This window comes from Diaphorina citri, unplaced genomic scaffold, assembly GCF_000475195.1.
Source record: "Diaphorina citri unplaced genomic scaffold, Diaci psyllid genome assembly version 1.1 scaffold229, whole genome shotgun sequence".
Taxonomy (NCBI): domain Eukaryota; kingdom Metazoa; phylum Arthropoda; class Insecta; order Hemiptera; family Psyllidae; genus Diaphorina; species Diaphorina citri.
The window spans coordinates 117218-137709 of NW_007377666.1; the positions used below are offsets into that span (position 1 = coordinate 117218).

General features: G+C 33.5%; 1 protein-coding gene across 5 annotated transcripts in view; it reads right to left on the minus strand.

The window, feature by feature from the left end:
* LOC103506355 (probable serine/threonine-protein kinase dyrk1) overlaps nucleotides 1-20492 on the minus strand; it is a 175707-nt gene that overhangs the window by 67233 nt on the left and 87982 nt on the right. For all 5 annotated transcript variants that reach the window (XM_026821422.1, XM_026821424.1, XM_026821423.1 and 2 more), the window contains one exon: nucleotides 15091-15133. The gene's annotated coding sequence lies outside the window, so the exon portion shown is untranslated. The remainder of the gene's footprint in view (nucleotides 1-15090; nucleotides 15134-20492) is intronic.

Consider the following 20492-nt stretch of genomic DNA (forward strand, 5'->3'; position numbering starts at 1 on the left):
TGCAAAAATACGAATTGTTTAACGATTTACACTATGGTAGGAATGATTTTCACTACTTACAAACAGGTGCAACGACTCGTGGCTTTCGATTCTAGTTAACGGAGATGAAATAAAACCTGCCAGTTTTCTGTCACTTCAAATAATGTACTCTCAGTCGTAATAAGTACATTTACCACAAAACTCACATCAAATATTGAACAAACTGATGTCCCCCCTATTATGCTCCTGGGCAAGAAAGAGAAAACACAAAACAAAACGTGTGTCCGTATTAAAAACCAAAATAATGAAACGTATGAACAAATAAATTTTGGCTGCAACCATCATGCAATAGTATAATAAGTGAGGTCAAGCAAGACCACGAGGAAAAGCAAGAAGGAGGAGGAGATTTAAAAAGAAGCATAATGCAAAGAGAAACATAGAAATAATTAAAATGAAATTATTATACAAATAAATGACGTGTAAAACACAAACGAAAAATAGTTTGTTATTGTGACTCTGAGAAAAATGTGAAAATTCACACACAGACTTTGTAATACATTTGTTCTTTTACTTTTTTCCTTACTTAGCCCATATACCTAATTATGAGGGTCCATAACCATATAATTTTTAACAAATCTAGCTAACTTGCAACTAGTATTGTTTCGAGCAGAAGATCTATCTGTTGCATTTTTCTTAGTTTGTATAGAATTCATTTTCCAGAATGAATTTACCAGCTCTAGAGCCGCTTTGCCAAAAGTGCATGAAGAAAAAAAAGAACGTTAAATAAATTGAGCAGAGCGGTAGTATTGTTTAATGTCGCGGATTATTAAAAGAAGAATAAAATTAATTAAAGCGAAAATTAGCGGATTTTGAATTCTGCTCAGCTATTCAATGTTCTTTTCATGTCCAATTTAAACCGGTGGATATCGTCTGTTGAACATATTTGTATGAAGGTTCATAAGAATGTATGTATGTATTTGGTATTATCTGTAAGACAATCATTTCACGATTACAAGACATGTCTTTTTTTCGTAAATGGAAGAATTTTGAAACACTGAGTAATGAGAACATTTCTATTGTCTGAACTTTTTTCATTAGTCATTCTTCAAGTGAATTGATAGACTTATCTAAAGTTGTATTCCTTACCTAGTCAAACAAATCCTGCGAACTTGTTCTGCCTTCAAAGTATATACCCTGTCTATCTACACAGAATAAAAACTCTTTTGTTTTATATTGATAATAACTATTTAGGTAGTCGATTGGCTTCAAGCAATAGTGCTACTCTTCTTAGCTGTACCTGGTCCATTAATCAAACTTCTATCTGGTTTGAATAGAATTCCATCTAAGTTGCTGTTCTGGGCTGCCAGTATTCAATTCGGACCCCACCTCCCACCTGATTTGTGGTGGAGCCTTTTATTCTCTAGTGGAACAATGTGGGCCAGCTATTTTCCTTATCTAATTTATAAGATCGATAAACATTCGACTTAACTAAACTTTGCTTGCTCATTTATTAATAATAGCTACGGAAGTTATCCTAGAGTTGATTTCTGGAAATGGATTACAAATGATACTTTAGGTGCAACCATATTAAAAGGTTTACCACAAAGGTAAGTTTCTAGAAGACATCTTAATTAACAATAGTGTCATTCCTCAGTTACTACACTACAAATAATATAAATTTAAACCAAATAAATCCAGCCCAATATAACACAGGTTGAGGTTGGTTATAAGCTCCTTTAACACCGCTTCCGAATTTTTGTATCTTTGACTTAAAGGGCACTCGGTTTGAACCATTCTGGTAGCTCGGTTGTCTACTTACCCGGCTTGCTATTAATAAATGACTACTACTGTTCTAGGGCCGCTTAACAATAAGTCGAGTGTGTTATCTTTGAAATAGTTTGCCAATACTGGGTGCTACTCTATGAGACTTGATTTGGGGGGAGATATAACTTGCAGGGGAGAGAAGGCACAGGAATAACAAATATTTTCAAAATGTGGTGGATACCTACGTAATATTTCATTTATTAAACAGAGCAAGAAAATTACCAGAGAAACAGAAGCAGAAGAGAAGCCCAACAGTCCCTAGTTCAGTAAACCTAATTCCTAATGACGGTATTCATTAAACATGTGACCGCGCTCTTTCATAATATTACATGAAGAGATGAAGACAACATCAAATTTCTCTTTGTGAATGGGCAATGAGGTTATAATGGGGTACGCAGGAGAGAAAAACAGAAGAAACGGTGGAAATTGTTGGAGAAAGGAAGTCGGTGTGGGATGGGGATTAGAAAAGAAAACCTGAAAAGGAAAGAGTGAGTGAAAATAAGAAAGAGAGACATGGAGGAAGCTTATACCCAAGATTCAACACATATTGCTCCATAAGGCTTACTGGGTAAATTATTTCATTCCATGCTTCTTGCAGTCGAAATAATGGCAGAACCTTGTCCGGCACTTGCCCTATGCCGATTTCCCTACTCATGAGATCATTAATCAAGAACTGGTTTAGGTTTATGTAAAACGTACTCCGTTCCCTATGGTAAACGGAAAATCCACACTCACGAATCACATCATTTGTGTGAAAAACTGAAAGGAAGGCTCCATGTATAACGTACTCCGTTCCCTATGCTAAACGGAAAATCCACACTCACGAATCACATCATTTGTGTGAAAAACTGAAAGGAAGGCTCTCCGTATCACAACTGGAAACAAAGTATACCTTCTCTTCATCTTACCTTCAAAATGACATGACATAATGCGTCAGTGAGAAAAGCATACCATAAAGAAAAGAGAATAGCAGAAGCAAAGAATAATGGAGGTGGGAATAAAGAACGTAATCAATAATAAATGATTTCTCTTCATCCTACCTTCAAAATGACATGACATAATGCGTCTGTGAGAAAAGCATACCATAAAGAAAAGAGAATAGCAGAAGCAAAGAATAATGGAGGTGGGAATAAAGAACGTAATCAATAATAAATGAAATAATAATCTAAACTAAATTAAACACTGAAAACGTTACACTGGGTTGACATGACGAGGTTAATGAGCCAGCCAACATCAATGTCATATTTCCTTCACCTTCCACTTCCTCACCTCCATCTTCACATCCACCCCTCCCTTCCATCACATCCCATCCTCCCTACACCTAAACCTCCTATCTTTACACTCAAAGTTCACATTTCCTTATCATTTTATATAAAAAAGAAGGGGAAAAAAAAAACTTTTTCTCCGGAATATTGACTATAGGCCGCATATCTTCCGATGATTCTGGTATTAAGGGTCACATCCAGGAATAATTTTAGGGTAAACGGTGGTGGTCTTGAGCCTCTTCTGTGAAAGTCGAATCTGCCAAAATAACACACTCTTAGCTGTGAAATGGGTAAAGTTATAAAGTCGGGGGTGTGACTTAGCTACTGAACCGTCACCCGTGTAGGATAAAAGTGTCCTCAATTTCTTGCCATCTTCTACAACGAATTCACATCCACCCCTCCCTTCCATCACATCCAATCCTCCCTACACCTAAACCTCCTATCCTTACACCTAAAGTTCCCATTTCCTTATCATTTTCTACACAAAAAACTTTTTCTCTGCAATATTGACTAAAGGCCGCATATCTTCTGATGATTCTGGTATTAAGGGTCACATCCAGGAATAATTTTAGGGTAAACGGTGGTGGTCTTGACCCTCTTCTGTGAAAGTCGAATCTGCCAAAATAACACTCTTAGCCGTGAAATGGGTAAACTTATAAAGTCGGGGGTGTGACTTAGCTACTGAACCGTCACCCGTGTAGGATAAAAGTGTCCTCAATTTCTTGCCATCTTCTACAACGAATGAAATTTCGATCTAGGTGGACCACTTTGGCATCAACTTCACATATATTTTTTTCCATACTAAATTTGGTATCTTTCGACTCTAGCTGGCTTTCTTTTTCTTTTTTTTACGAAGGGTTCTGTAAAAAAGTCATAGAAAATATTTTTTTATTATTTATTTTATAGTCGAGAGATTGGATCGGAAAATCTTTCAAGCAAACAGCTTCAAACAGTATCTGGTATCACTGGAGATATTATTTGATATTGACAATATCAGAGGCGGTGCTATTGAAGAGGAGAAGGGGTATCAGAGAAAGTATGAAGATTCCGAGATAATACTTATACCTAAAGGGGTATTGTGAAATCTAGCAAACTTTCTGTACAAACAGAGTGGGTTCACACATATTTTTTTCCATACTAAATTTGGTATCTTTCGACTCTAGCTGGCTTTCTTTTTTTTACGAAGCGTTCTGTAAAAAAGTCATAGAAAATATTTTTTATTATTATTATTATTTATAGTCGAGAGATTGGATCGGAAAATCTTTCAAGCAAACAGCTTCAAACAGTATCTGGTATGACTGGAGATATTATTTGATATTGACAATATCAGAGGCGGTGCTATTGAAGAGGAGAAGGGGGATCAGAGAAAGTATGAAGATTCCGAGATAATACTTATACCTAAAGGGGTATTGTGAAATCTAGCAAACTTTCTGTACAAACAGGGGTGTGGAGGTAAACAAAAAGACCTGTTTACAAGAAAACTGGGGCAGCACAGTTTTCTGGGACAGCAAAGTTTTCTTGTAAATGGTAGATGAAGGTTGTTGTTTTGAGTTTTCGTAGACTGTTATTAGGTCAACATACAACGCAGCCTTCCCTCCTAGTGGTGGAGGTAAACAAAAAGGCCCGTTTACAAGAAAACTGGGGCAGCACAGTTTTCTTGTAAATGGTAGATGAAGGTTGTTGTTTTGAGTTTTCGTAGACTGTTATTAGGTCAACATACAACGCAGCCTTCCCTCCTTCACTGATTTCCGAAGTATTTTCTCTCCAAGAAGAATATATTGGAAAAGATGAAGTAGATATTAATACTTTCTTCCAGTTATTGTATTGGTGTTCCACATTTTATACTTGACAGATTTTCCACAAAAGTCAGCGTCGAAATGAAGAACTATTTCAATTGAAATAAAATAAAGAAATGGGAAAAAAAGAGAGTTCTTTATTACTATTAAAAGTCCATAAAAAGCATTTCTTTTTAGTGAGAATAATATTTTGACTTTATATTTTTCATAAATATGTACATTGAGAAGAGCTTTTTGTCAATGGATCAAAAAACAGCAATAGAGTGCTTACTTGTCTTTCATCTTTCAATTCTTTTCGGCAGTCACTTTGAAAATTATTGTGAGAAATGATACTGCAATTTATAGATACTGAGATTACTGAGGACAGCAAGAGCATAAATGTTCATCAATTCTTTGAAATTTTTTTTTGGTCCACCGTAAATTCCTAAATTTAAACAAACCGGAAATATCATTTTCCTAATTAGGTACCTTTTATTCGCTAGGTAAAGGCATATTGATTTTGAAAAAGAAAAGGCTAAAATAAAGCCAAAGCTGAACTTCTGCAATTTACACACTAAACTCTAAAATGTCTTAATACTCTAGCACCAGGTATTAAGTTCACATCCAAATATCTTCACATAATCCTACTTTATTGAATTTCACACTTTAAAATCGGCTTTAAAATAAGTGGGGATTGAATGGAGGATAGTATAGAGTGGAGAGAGGAGGTTAAAGGAAGAGTTATAAAAGTAGAGTATTGTGTGTTGGAAATTGGAAAAAGCTAAGTTCATCAATTGTATAGCATAGGTCCTATTATAAGACACTGATAAGGTTGAAATTAAACTTTTGTAGACTTCACAAAATCCTTTGTTGACAGATTCTTGGTTTTGAACAGTTGTTAGCTTTAAACAGTTGGTCGTAACACGTTGGCAATTTCATATTTTACTAGTATTAAAGATTGCTTTCTGATTAGCTGAGACAGTAATCTTTCTTCTAATTTTCCCAACATCTGATCACTATCTCTCTAACTAGGTAAATTAGATAGGTACAATCACAAAAAATAAATATAAGTAGGTATAAAAAAATCTAGGAATATTTATTGTTTCGTGTAATCTAACACTAAGCAGAAACATTTATCGCGGAAGAAATAAAATACGAAAAAAGATCCAAAAGCAACATCAGAAGCCGTGTTTTTAGCTGTCATAACCAGTACAGGGTCTGACTTAAGTCACACAATTATTTTGAAGATGTGACAGAAATGGCCAAAAAGGGAATTCAAATTCTATCAGCAATATTGTTCATTATTATTATTTTTTTTTTACAAGTAGGTACTACATATGTAGGTACCTTCCTAAAGATAATTACCTATGTCCCAAAATATTGTCTATCATCAGTTTTATTTTAAAGGGTGGACCACAAAAAATTCCATTTGCATACGTACCTACATTTTTTCGAATCACAAATTCACCCTGAACGTAAATCAAGACAATATTTTGAATTTATAATATTCGGATAGGTATGCGATACAACATATGCTTAACATAATTTTCCGTGTATTATTTTCGGGGCCCCCCTGACAATCTATAATTCCATAATGAGTTTTATTTTAAAGGGTGGACCACAAAAAATTCCATTTGCATACGTACATTTTTTCGAATCACAAAATTCACCCTGAACGTGGATCAAGACAATATTTTGAATTTATAACATTCGGATAGGTATGCGATACAACATATGCTTAACATAATTTTCCGTGTATTATTTTCGGGGCCCCCCTGACAATCTATAATTCCATACCACAAGAGGGAAACATTAACAATTCGCCCACTTAAAATTTTGATTTTTTTTTTCACTTAAAAATGTGTAAACTGTTCAATCCCTCATATCCGCTGTTCTTAGCACCTAATATTTTGTCTTCTAAGTATAATCTATTATACATATAGAGCTTTTCCCAAAGTTAATGTACCGCAGCCCCGGACCAAAACAAAGTCATAGGAAAATAGGAAGAGAAATTGGTATTGTGGTAGGAATCAAGAGGTCTGCGAACATCAACAATATGACAAATGCACACTCTGAATTGAAGTACAAGGGCGACCCAGAGTAGGACCAAAATAGGTAGCAAATTCTGTCCTCAAAGTGCACTGGGGGATGGAAGAGATGTGATAATCGTCATCGTAATTCATAAAAATGATAGAGGAGCAATTAAAACTAATAATCTGGAGTGAAATGTTCATTGGAAGGCACGTATGAAGGATTAATGACAGTTTTCAACATGTTTTTAAACGAAAAAATCTGGTGTGAACATCACACGACTTTCTATTACATTTGCGGAATACGTATTTGAAAAAAAAAAAAAACATGTTTTTTAAACGAAAAAAGCAATAAAATGTTTTCTCTTTTTTTTTTTTTTTCCTTTTCTTTATTTGAGTGTGCCATGAAATTATTTTACAGATCAGCTGATTTGTCCATTATTTAAAAGCATCCTAACCTACGAACCTACATTTCTGCTTAAAGCTCTTTAAATGTGACTCTCAAATTCATAAGGCCCCACTGAAAAGATGCAGACTTCATACGAAGACAACTCATTAGAAAACAAGGATTTAAAAGAAGAAAGAGGGGATGAAGAGGAAAGAGGGGGATTGGTAATACTTTTTACTTTACGTGTTATTATTTTTTCGGTGTAAAATAGGTATCTAATCTGTTATAAAGCTGTAATCTGCGTTGCCATGGGAACCGTTCCATAATCCTTCAACAAATAAACCGTTTGTTCTATTGAAATGATAAAAGCTTTTGATGCTGATTGTATCATTGCTAGTGTACAATACACTACGCTTCATAAAATATTTCATGTAAAAAGGGCCGGGATGTTGAGACCTTTGTAAAGAAATGAACAGGGATTTCTAATTTCTAGAGTTAGACGTTTATAATAATAGGTATAGGTAGGCAGTTAGACATTTGACTCCTCTCCGTTTTATTGAGTATTCATTTATTCAAGCAATTTTAATTTATTTTCAATTTACAACATGGAAATTTCAATAAAACTTTACACAATAAATTAGACCCAAAAAAATATTTCAGGGAAGTGGTGAAATGACGAGAAACAGTGACAGACCGGGGATCTTTATCCTGGCCTCCTTGCAGGGAAACATAATATTTAATATCACGGAAAACTGTTTCTTTTCATCAGAGGCAAAACAGAGAGGTTTCATCATGTTTATTCATTGACCAAGGAGAGGGGGAAGGGGAGATATTCGGGAGGAGGAGGAAATCGAAGGGGAGAAAGAAGAGGAAGGGAAAAAGGAAGAGGGAGAGAATTGAAGGGAAAAAGGAAGAGAGAGAGAGAACTGAAGGGAAGAAGGAGGAGGGAGAGAATTGAAGGGAAAAAGGAAGAGGGAGAGAATTGAAGGGAAGAAGGAAAAGGGAGAGAATTGAGGGGTGGAAGAAAGAGGGAAAAGGAGAGGTGGAGGAATTGAGATAAATAAATATGAAGTATAGAACAGGAGGAAGCAGATGTAAAAGGAAGAAATGTGAAGATCGCCTACCAAGGAGGCATAAAGAGGAGAGCAATGTGCTAATAATACACTCCTTCCTTTTCCTTCAGGCAAGGAGAAGTTTTGTCTTTCCTATTCGAAATTTCATAGGGTATATTCATCAAGGGGGCCCAGATAAAACAATCAATTGCTTTTTATAAATCATTAGTTTTTTTTTTCAAGATTATTATAAAAATAAAAGCTTCTTTGGATTTGTGTTTGCACTTTTCATCTGTTGATTTGTCATGGTTATATTGATGGTACAAGTACCTATTGACTATTGACCTATTCAATTAAGATTTGAAGGTCACTCTAAGATGTACGGAAGATTTTTCCAAAGTCGATAAGAATACTCAAGAGGTATGCAGGAATGTAGGTAAGTATCCGCTAAATAGGTAGATTAGAATACTGGAGATGAACTTTCAAGTTATTTGTAAAGACCAGAGATAGGTAGTTTGGACTAGTGCCATGTGGATCCACCATGAGGAAATGAGGTTAAGCTAAAAACTTTGCAATTACCCATGTAGTCCATGTATGTAGTTACCTACTTGAAATATTTATATATTGCCTTTTCGCAATAATTATTATTATCCAAGAAATACAATATTCGGAATTTATTGGTGTGCTGATCACTGGATTTGGGGTATTCTTTCTTTTTATTTTTCTCATCTCCTATTCCATTCTGAAACGAGATACTTTTTCACGATTTGACAAGAAGTAACGGGTCCTCCTTTTCACAACTAATTATTCATGTTTGTACATTTAATTCTATATTTTAAATTAATTAATCATATCCGTAAAGTACATAAAAACTAATGTATATGAAATGGATTACATGGATATTAATACTAGTCCTGTTCAATACCAAAGTCCTCACGTGCAGCATTGAAAAGCAACTTGAATATGTATTGACAACAAGGAGGGTGAATGAGAAGATAACAAAATAAGAATGATGTATCATTTCAAGAGGGGAAAAGAGTTACTCCTTATACCTATTATGGGTACCTAAAAGTTGAAAGAGGAATCTCTTGTCAGCAGAAAACTTGAGAAGGATCAATATGAAAACAATGGCGAAATACAGTCCATGAGAAAAGAACTAGAAACAAGAGACACAGAAAATTACTTACAATGGTATTATTTTTCACATTTTTATCGTTTGGTTCAGAAGAAGCAAGCTAATTCTACTTCGTTTGATTTCTCGATGTTGTACCCTATTCGAAATCACAAAAATGAATTAGAACTTCTGGAACAACCCAATTAAAATTGGCGAAATTTGTTTTTCACGCCCATCTCAGTTTAAAACATTACGAAATTCCCATTTGCCATCACCCATTTTGTCAAGTTGTAGTGTAGAGAGAGAGAAAGAAACTCATGTAAAATTATTTGCATAGGGACACATAGGCAATTCTTAATAACTGCAAAGACTTCTGCTGACGTACGTCACATGTTTGGTTTTAATAAAGAAAGATTTTACTTTTGAATGTTTTATAAAGAATCTGAAGTGAATAAGTAGGTATGATATTCCCGAGATTTGTGAATATTGTGTTGATTTACAAAATTACAAACAACTTAACCTGCTTAGCTTACGTTATGAATATGATACAAATTGGTGGGTGGTATGGAGATACTTGTCCTCTGGGCGTTGCATTTCCTCTATCATCACCGAGACTTGTGAATCTTGTGTTGATTTACAAAATTACAAATAACTTAGCCTGCTTAGCTTACGTTATGAATATGATACAAATTGGTGGGTGGTATGGAGATACTTGTCCTCTGGGCGTTGCATTTCCTCTATCATCAGTGGCGTTCTTAGCCGTCTTAGATAAAAATATATCAATTTTCAACACTTTGTGACATTGCTTCTTCACTGATTATAATAAAGAAAAACTTAGAATTGCCTAATAATAACAGGTATTGAAACCGTTTAATTACTATTAAATTTGCCTTGACAATCCTGTAAAGATATTTTAAAATATAAAACAATGATAGAAAAAAGTAATAATTAAAAAATAAAATAAAAATAAATCAATTTTCTCAGGAAAGATTAAAATGAATGAAGTGTTTATCTCTTTGAGGAGTCTGTTTTGTTTTTTACTAAGCCGCACTTATAGTTTTGGTTAATGGTTTAAATCCATCATTCCTCTTATTCTTTTATGTTTTTTAACAATTTGTTGGAACAATAACGATAAACATAAACTTCGATGGCTTTTGTTTCTGTGTTGAGTATCTATGAAGACTAAAATATTCATGGAACTAAAATAGTCAAAGATAATTTTAGTGGATATTATGTACTATTGTACTATACATAAATGTATTATACATAACATTTAAGATTTAACTTCAGGGGGGTGAATGTAAATCTTATTATTTTGTTGCTGTGGTTACAATTACTATCCTTTATTTATACTACTAGAATGAGACTGGAAAGTCCTTAGTCTACAACAGTCTTTCAGATGTGGAATGAATGAATTTCAGGGGAACAAAGAAGGAAATTTCATTAGTGGTACCTATCTTATGCCAATTTAGCTAGTTTTTGTTTTATTTTTTAAGATTGAAGGTTGGGCTTTCAAACATTGTTTTTACACTTGAATGCACTGCAACAATACAATCAATCCTATTGGTACCTTCACGAATAGTTAAAGCGCGATTTTGTAATCCCATCAAGCGTAGTAATGACTACTCTATGTAATACTGTTTTTCCTTTTCTTTATTTGAGGGTGTCACGAAATTATTTTACAGATCAGCTGATTTGTCCATTATTTAAAAGCATCCTAACCTACGAACCTATACATTTCTGCTTAAAGCTCTTTAAATGTGACTCTCAAACTCATAAGGCCCCACTGAAAAGATGCAGACTTGATACGAAGACAACTGTAGCGTGGTGATTGGACATCCAGTCTAATCAACACGCTATGCTCCCAAAAATTGTTAAACCCCGCGCGAATCCACAACCATTCAATAATAATAATAATAATAATAATACACTCCTTCCTTTTCCTTCAGGCAAGAAGAAGTTTTGTCTTTCCTATTCGAAATTTCATAGGGGATATTCATCAAGGGGGCCCAGATAAAACAATCAATTGCTTTTTATAAATCATTAGTTTTTTTTTCAAGATTATTATAAAATTAAAAGCTTCTTTGGATTTCTGTTTGCACTTTTCATCTGTTGATTTGTCATGGTTATATTGATGGTACAAGTACCTATTGACTATTTACCTATTCAATTAAGATTTGAAGGTCACTCTAAGATGTACGGAAGATTTTTCCAAAGTCGATAAGAATATCCAAGAGGTATGCAGGAATGTAGGTAAGTATATGCTAAATAGGTAGATTAGAATACTGGAGATGAACTTTCAAGTTATTTGTAAAGACCAGAGATAGGTAGTTTGGACTAGTGCCATGTGGAATCCAAGCGGAAAAAGGGGAAAAATCTGGACTTGGGTTTTTAGTATTTTGGAAGCGACATTTTTTTTTTAGGCTGATTTTTTTTTTTGTTCTTTTGGAAGTCAAAGTGAAGACTTTTTTTTTGTGTGTTTATTCCTGTGTGTAAATGAGTAATAAAGAAAGACATACTGAAGTGCAATCAATAACGAATCTGTTCTCACTTCCTAGTCCATGTACGTAGTTACCTACTTGCAATATTTATATATTGCCTTTTCAAAGCTGCAATAATTATTATTATCCAAGAAATACAATATTCGGAATTTATTGGTGTGCTGATCACTGGATTTGGGGAATTCTTTCTTTTTATTTTTCTCATCTCCTATTCCATTCTGAAACGAGATACTTTTTCACGATTTGACAAGAAGTAACGGGTCCTCCTTCAACTCATTAGAAAACAAGGATTTAAAAGAAGAAAGAGGGGATGAAGAGGAAAGAGGGGGGTTGGTAATACTTTTTACTTTACGTGTTATTATTTTTTCGGTGTAAAATAGGTATCTAATCTGTTATAAAGCTGTAATCTGCGTTGCCAGTCATACGCACGCTAGGAATACAAGTCAATTATTTTAAACTTATAGTCCCTCAGAGATTGTTTCTTGTCAATTTGAATATTATGAACAGAGACACAGAAAATTACTTACAATGTTATTACCTATTTTTCATATTTTTGTCATTTGGTTCAGAAGAAGCAAGCTAATTCTACTTCGTTTGATTTCTCGATGTTGTACCCTATTCAAAATCACAAAAATGAATTAGAACTTCTGGAACAACCCAATTAAAATTGGCGAAATTTGTTTTTCACGCCCATCTCAGTTTAAAACATTTATGAACAGAGAGTCTGGTTTTATTTATTGAACTGTGTTCTTTCATTATGAGGGCTTTTATCTCGGATTGCTGCACTCTTGTTATTTTTCTCAGCGGACACGATCGTCTTGTTATGGAATTATATCTTTTATTTCTTTATTAATATCTGACTATTATTTCTGAGATACCTCTATCTACTTTGACTACGAATCTTTTATTGTCTTTGAATAATTGTCTGGTAATTCTGCCGTCTATAATGTCTTATTTCTGTGTCATGTTTGCTCTGTATAATGTGAATACCAAAGTGGCTTCCATCTGTGAGAAAAATATTTCTTAGTTGTTTCCTCAGGGAGCTTTCTTTATCAACGACAATGTTCAATTGAACTCACTCCTTGAATATTCCCTATTCAATTATTATTTACGCTTGTTCTTAAGACAATCACATTTGATTCTTTAAATAGAAAAAATTGACTTAATTCTTAATTGAAGAAAATTAAATACATATATGCCTACACGCTTGTTTTTAAAGAACGAAAAACTCAAATGAACAAACTGTAAAACAGTGCGAGGATCTTGTTTTTATCACAGACTTTCAAAATTGGAAAACACAATTTAGTATTTAAAATTCTATAAGACAATCACATTTGATTCTTTAAATAGAAAAAATTGACTTAATTCTTAATTGAAGAAAATGAAATACATATATGCCTACACGCTTGTTTTTAAAGAACGAAAAACTAAAATGAACAAACTGTAAAACAGTGCGAGGATCTTGTTTTTATCACAGACTTTCAAAATTGGAAAACACAATTTAGTATTTAAAATTCTCTTTGAAATGTGTACGTATCACAATGACATGCAATACTGTGCTACAATTTGTACAGAGCATTTCATTATGAGTAATGTACATCTAAGTATGTTTATTTATTTATAAATATGTTGTCTTTCTGTAATTTATTTACCTTTGAAAGATGTCCTTTTCCCCAGTCGCTTTATAAATCTTGAAATTTAATTAAACATGGGAGGTACAACAAAAATGTACCCACTTTTTGTACAACCTAAGGTTAAATGGCAGACAATAAATATTATTTTTAATTCTCATGATTAATTCTTTTTGAAAGATGTCCTTTTCCCCAGTCGCTTTATAAATCTTGAAATTTAATTAAACATGGGAGGTACATGGTACAACAAAAATGTACCCACTTTTTGTACAACCTAAGGTTAAATGGCAGACAATAAATATTATTTTTAATTCTCATGATTAATTCTTCATTCTGCTTTGACTTGGATCGTTTTAGTTTCTGATTTTAAAAGTATACCTACACTAACAGTGCTTCAGAAATTTAAAGGTTCAAGAACTACAATAGGTAGGTACTGACCAAAGATAGATGACTTTCTGGCTTCTGAAAAATACCACCGTTCAATATCAAATCGTTTGGAAAGCTGCAGAGTAAATATGCCACGAAAGCCACCTAATATATTTTTCTTTATCGAAGAATAAAACATACCAATAAAAAAAAAAGGAAGACAGGAAAAGCGAAAACGTTTTCAGTCAATTTGACACACAAGTGTGGCTGTTTTTTTATAAATCGGAAAGTCAACAATAGGGTTTTCTGAAATTTCAAAGTACCAAAGATAGATGACTTTCTGGCTTCTAAAAAATACCACCGTTCAATATCAAATCGTTTGGAAAGCTGCAGAGTAAATATGCCACGAAAGCCACCTAATATATCTTTCTTTATCGAAGAATAAAACATACCAATAAAAGAAGGAAGACAGGAAAAGAGAAAACGTTTTCAGTCAATTTGACACACAAGTGTGGCTGTTTTTTTATAAATCGGAAAGTCAACAATAGGGTTTTCTGAAATTTCCAACGGGATCATTTCATCTCATCGTTTTCCCTTCGATATTTCCCATCACACAATAGAAAGGATGTGGTGGTCAGTTTTTTTTTATTATTACTTCCAAGTCTACCAAGATAGAGGGAGCATTGTAATTGTAAAACGGTCTTTAACTTTCCAGTGATGCTTCGAGAAACGACTGAAATAAAATATTGCGAGGAAGCTTAGTGCCACACATTGTAAAAGGTTAAAAAATGAAATCGACTGTCACAATTCATATTACTTCCAAGTCTACCAATATAGAGGGAGCATTGTAATTGTAAAACGGTCTTTAACTTTCCAGTGACGCTTCGAGAAACGACTGAAATAAAATATTGCGAGGAAGCTTAGTGCCACACATTGTAAAAGGTTAAAAAATGAAATCGACTGTCACAATTTATTGTGATCATCATTCTTCTTCAAAAATTGAAAGAAGAAAAGCACAGAGAAATTGTTTTCTTGACTTTTGTTCTCGGGTATCCCATTCATTTATGAATTATGATAGGCTCTTGGAATCAATCGGTTATCATTTGTAATAGGAGTGATTTACCTATTGGTCATTTATTTCGATGTTGAACTAAAAGCTACTTACGGTTTCATGTCAACTTTGCTGGGTACTTATGGAGAAATTGGTTCTGAAACAAACAAAATCATAAGATTAGTTTACATAATGTTGTCAATACGTAAAAATCACATATTTTACACTTACACCTACTCGTAGGTAAGTGCATACTAAAATTATCATTTTTTTTTCCTCGAGAGAATCATCTACAAATGGATTATTTTGTTTGAAATTTCAAATTACTTTAGATTTTCAATTTCCCACCCCCTGCGATTTCTTTTATTATTATTTAGTGTAGAATCATTTCGATTTCTCTCTCATTTTCTCTACATTATTTTCTACAGCTTTTTGTAAAAATACCCATTATTACCACCTTGTTTTTCTTGTACGAGTATACTCCAACATATCCACACACACCCCCACTTTGATGTTTCCTTTGAGATTTTGCTGACCCTTGTTTGTCTCGAGGATCTTTGTTCGATGTTATATATTTCATTGATAAAATATGTATCTACGATATTATTGATTCTTTGGCTGTATTTTTGATATCTTTCGGCCTTTTAAAAGAGAATCAAAAACATTTCCTTTGTCCATTTTATAAAGCTACGGTGACGCCCACGGATTCATGTAAAAGTGATAGGAGTTCAGTCTTCAATGACTCAATATTTTCTTCCACATCGGTCGAAGACTGTCATTATTATTACTTATATCTCATCAAACAATAATTATGTATAATGGAAATCTTCCTCCGTTTTCCCCCCTTCTACCTGAAAACACAGAAGAAAAGAGAGAAGAGAAAAGAAAATGAATTTTCATTAAGTAATTGATCAAGATATGATATTTTCAATCAAATTATCCTCTTCATTTTAAGGCTTCGTTTTAAATAGAAGCCATTAAACCAAAAGTAGGTCTTTCCCTCAAGGCCTCAACAATGATAAGGGATGCACAGGAAGAGGTACACAAATGAACAACGACATAAATAGTGGTTCTTATACGGAGAAAGAAGAGCGGACTTTGGTCTGTCCCATTTTTTTTTTTTTTTTAGGGACAAGCAAAGTTGAAAAAAGATCAACAGAATTAAGAATAACCGAAGAAACGATATAGAAAGATTATGATCGCCTATATCTAAAACAAAACCTACCGAGGGAATGTCTGAGTTCTATGAATAGTACCGTCAACTTCGGGCAGGTCTAGTATTGTCAAGTTTGGGTAAGTTCGGGTAAGTTCTATACGAGCCTGCACACTCTGACTCTATAACTTACCTTGTCGACACGATTGATCGACACCATATAGGTACTGAAAGTTGTCCTCCAAAAGACAACATAAAATCCAATGTACCTACCTACATACTAAATTTGTATGTTACAACTTTTTAAGCACACAAAAACATGAATATAATTATACATAATTTTTCTTGCTCATGAACCACTTCTAATCAAAGTTTCTTTTCTTTGGACTTTTGGACTACGATAAACGTTTGAGAGAACATTTGCCACCGTATTATGCTAAATTGTATGTTTTTATATGCTTGTCCCTTCTTGGTAAAAGCACACAAGAGAAAAGCGAATGTTTTCCCTGACGCATTCGACAAATAAGTCTTGTCTGAGGTTCTGTCAAAACACACATTAGGACGATATTAGAACAACAGTGATAAAGACAAGACGAAAAAAGAAATAAAAGATGTGGAAAAAAGAACCAGAAGATTACTGGAAAAGAAAAGACACAAAACATAATGCACTAATAATCGCCTTACACGAGAAAAAGTTTCCTTGTGATGGCTAAACCTAATATTACTTAAACTTTCAAAAAGATATAGGACATAATAAAAATGTATTATCCTTTCTAAGAGCTTTTGAGATGACCTTTCAATCTATAGGTGACTTAAGTGCACACCTAATAAATAGATATTATTGTTCTTATGAAAATAGTATAATGTAATGTAAGGTTTTTTGTAAAAAGTAAAATTGGCATCTCCACTATTACATTGGTGGAGATGTCAGTTGAACTTATTTGTATTCTCGTATTCGGCTAATAACCAGGCAAATCAGGCAATGCAACTGAATACTGCTTCTGGTAAGCCTTCTTAAAGGTGGTAAAAAAGTCAAAGAGGAAAAGAAAGGGACAGTGGGTGATTCTTCGGTTTATGTGTCTATTCTATCCTCCATCAAAAACCCATAGACAGCTTTTATTTTTCCTATAATCCTCAGAATTCTTTAGTGCCTACTTTTCATGTGTTTAAATTTTCCCCAGTCTACTTTTATGATGATGAGAAATTTATAATAATGTGAGTATATCTTTGGTTTTTACACCTATTTTACTTGCTGACATTATTGTCAAAACTTATTAATAACTACTGCACTGCTGATACTAGGAAATTGTTCATTAGGAAACTCTTGTGTTGAATAAAACAATAATGAGATCATATAAAAAGTAATGATAATAGAAAAAATTCTCGAAAGATCGATGGTTAAAAAGAAGTAGGTATTTTATTGTAAACAATTTCCGAATTAAGCGTAAGCCCAAACAGGTAGGTACTTCATAAGCCACGCCAGCAGGATTCTAGAGAGTCAAGTAAAGTTGAAAGTTGTTTGTTGTTCTATCAGATATTCAAATCAAACAAACAAAACCTAGAACAAAAAGTAATTATGCCTATGCGGTGAAGGGTTAAAGGAACATCTCATTTGTTTTCAAGATAAAGTAAAGGGTTGCAAATCGGATACCGGAAGATTTTTTTCTTTCCATAATTTGTCTTAACCAAGAGGTTATTGCACTTCTCTCATTCACTCCTTTTTAGTTCCCATCAAATTTTGTACTTACCTACATACGTAACATACTTATTAAATAGATATTAATGTTCTTATGAAAATAGTATAATGTAATGTAAGGTTTTTTTGTAAAAAGTAAAATTGGCATCTCCACTATTACATTGGTGGAGATGTCAGTTGAACTTATTTGTATTCTCGTATTCGGCTAATTATACTATATAAAATTAAAAATACACAAGACTTGCCTAGACCAATATGGTGAAATATGACAAATGTTTTTTTTTTCCCTCGAGTAGGTTTTTATTTGCCCGAATCAAACGGTTTTCTAAGTCTGGTAATTTTGACATCTCCACCAATCATACTAGTGGAGATGCCAATTTACCAGAATATTTTGCTAGATTCATTTTCTTCTGATGAATCAAATAGGGTAAGTGTACCATTTATTCGCCCACCTAAAAAACGTACCATTTATTGGCCCACCTGCCCACATTTATTTTTCTAATTTTCCTGCTTCTGGTAAGCCTTCTTAAAGGTGGTAAAAAAGTCAAAGAGGACAAGAAAGGGACAGTGGGTGATTCTTCGGTTTATGTGTCTATTCTATCCTCCATCAAAAACCCATAGACAGCTTTTATTTTTCCTATAATCCTCAGAATTCTTTAGTACCTACTTTTCATGTGTTTAATTTTTCCCCAGTCTACTTTTATGATGATGAGAAATTTATAATAAGGTGAGTATATCTTTGGTTTTTACTCCTATTTTACCGGCTGACATTATTGACAAAACTTATTAATAACTGCTGCACTGCTGATACTAGGAAATTGTTCATTAGGAAACTCTTGTGTTGTGCTGAATAAAACAATAATGAGATCATATAAAAAGTGATAATAATAGAAAAAATTCTCGAAAGTTCGATGGTTAGAAAGAAGTATTTTATTGTAAACAATTTCCAAATTAAGCGTAAGCCCAAACACGTACTTCATAAGCCACGCCAGCAGGATTCTAGAGAGTCAAGTAAAGTTGAAAGTTGTTTGTTGTTCTATCAGATATTCAAATCAAACACAACAAACCTAACAATCTCGCAATCTGTTCTGGGAAGAACAATAACAAATACAATCATATCTGTTACCACGGTGATATTAGTCAAGCTCTGTGTAAATGCCATTTGATTTCCGCAGGGCTTTGGAGTAAATGTGTGAAACAAAGTAACAATGGAAATCCGGTGTGACCACAGACGTTCGACAAAAGTGACTGGTACAACTATACGTGATTTATTATCCTTTGTATGTATCCACCTAAGTATATACATATGTATTACATAATTTTATATAAGTACTATGTAGGTTCTTCCTAAATTGATATCAAGGCGTTACTTGTAACTCTTGGTCTTGAAATGACGCGGGTGAATGCAAATTCACAATACCTATTTTGACATGATTCTGACTGAATTACATACTAAATAAATGTATGTACTTATTTCATATGATTCTACATTCTACTACCTAATTATAAAAGTGCGATTTTTTAATTGAATTGTTATTCATCAAAACTATGTATGTACCTAATTATGTGTATTCGAAAAATACCTACATAATCAAGCGAAGGAAATGTAAACAAGTAAACAGAAGTGGCAAACAAGTAAACAATGTGTAAGGACACCTTGCTCACCATCACGAGAAGTAAACACCAAAGAAGAAGAAGAAGAAGAAGAAGAAGAAGAAGAAGAAGAAGAAGAAGAAGAAGAAGAAGAAGAAGAAGAAGAAGTGTGAGAATTTGCCAGTGAGTAGCGCCGTGCTGAAGTGATTTTGCAAATTAGCAAGTAGGAAGTTGCTGGCATAGATCTCTTCAGATTTCATGGTAACCCATTCTTTTATTCTTCTTTGGAATCACGATTGCTATTATCATTATTAGCCCAGTGAGGTGGTGGGTATAATCGGGACTTTGCTTGAGTAGTGTTACAAAACGAACTTATTATTTCTTTGTTGGTAGGTAGGTATCTAGAAATTATTTCTATTTTAATTGTATTCTTGGATTGTGTTGTTTCATTTTGTTATGTATCTGTAGATTCTGTAGTGATGTTGAATCCTTTGTGTGTTGATGAACCCAATATATGAATTCGAAATGTGCTCCATAACGTACCTGCTCGTTTCCACTCAAAAACGGACAATTTTTTCCATTGGTGAACCATAATATTCAAGCAAATGCAGAAATTAATTTTAGTGCACACATACCTACTGCGAATAAAAACATCTTTTTGAAGTTATAGTTTTCTTTCATATATCTCACAACTAATTATTCATGTTTGTACATTTAATTCTATATTTTAAATTAATTAATGATATCCGTAAAGTACATAAAAACTAATGTATATGAAATGGATTACATGGATATTAATATTAGTCCTGTTCAATACCAACTATTATCTTTTTAAGAGCTTTCTAGCATACCAATTTTGCTTCATCCATAAAATAGACATTTGTTAGAAATTCTTAATTCGCATTCGGTTTGTCCATCCATGGAGAAGTATTCGGTGGCGGTCGTCCTAAGATCCCTCAGTTCATTTCAACTTGCAACAAACAACAGATAGTCTTACTAAGTTTAGTTTTGTTGTTTGGATTGTGTAGGCGTTAGGACAAGACCCTCTTGTGTATGGTTATTCGTTAGTTATTA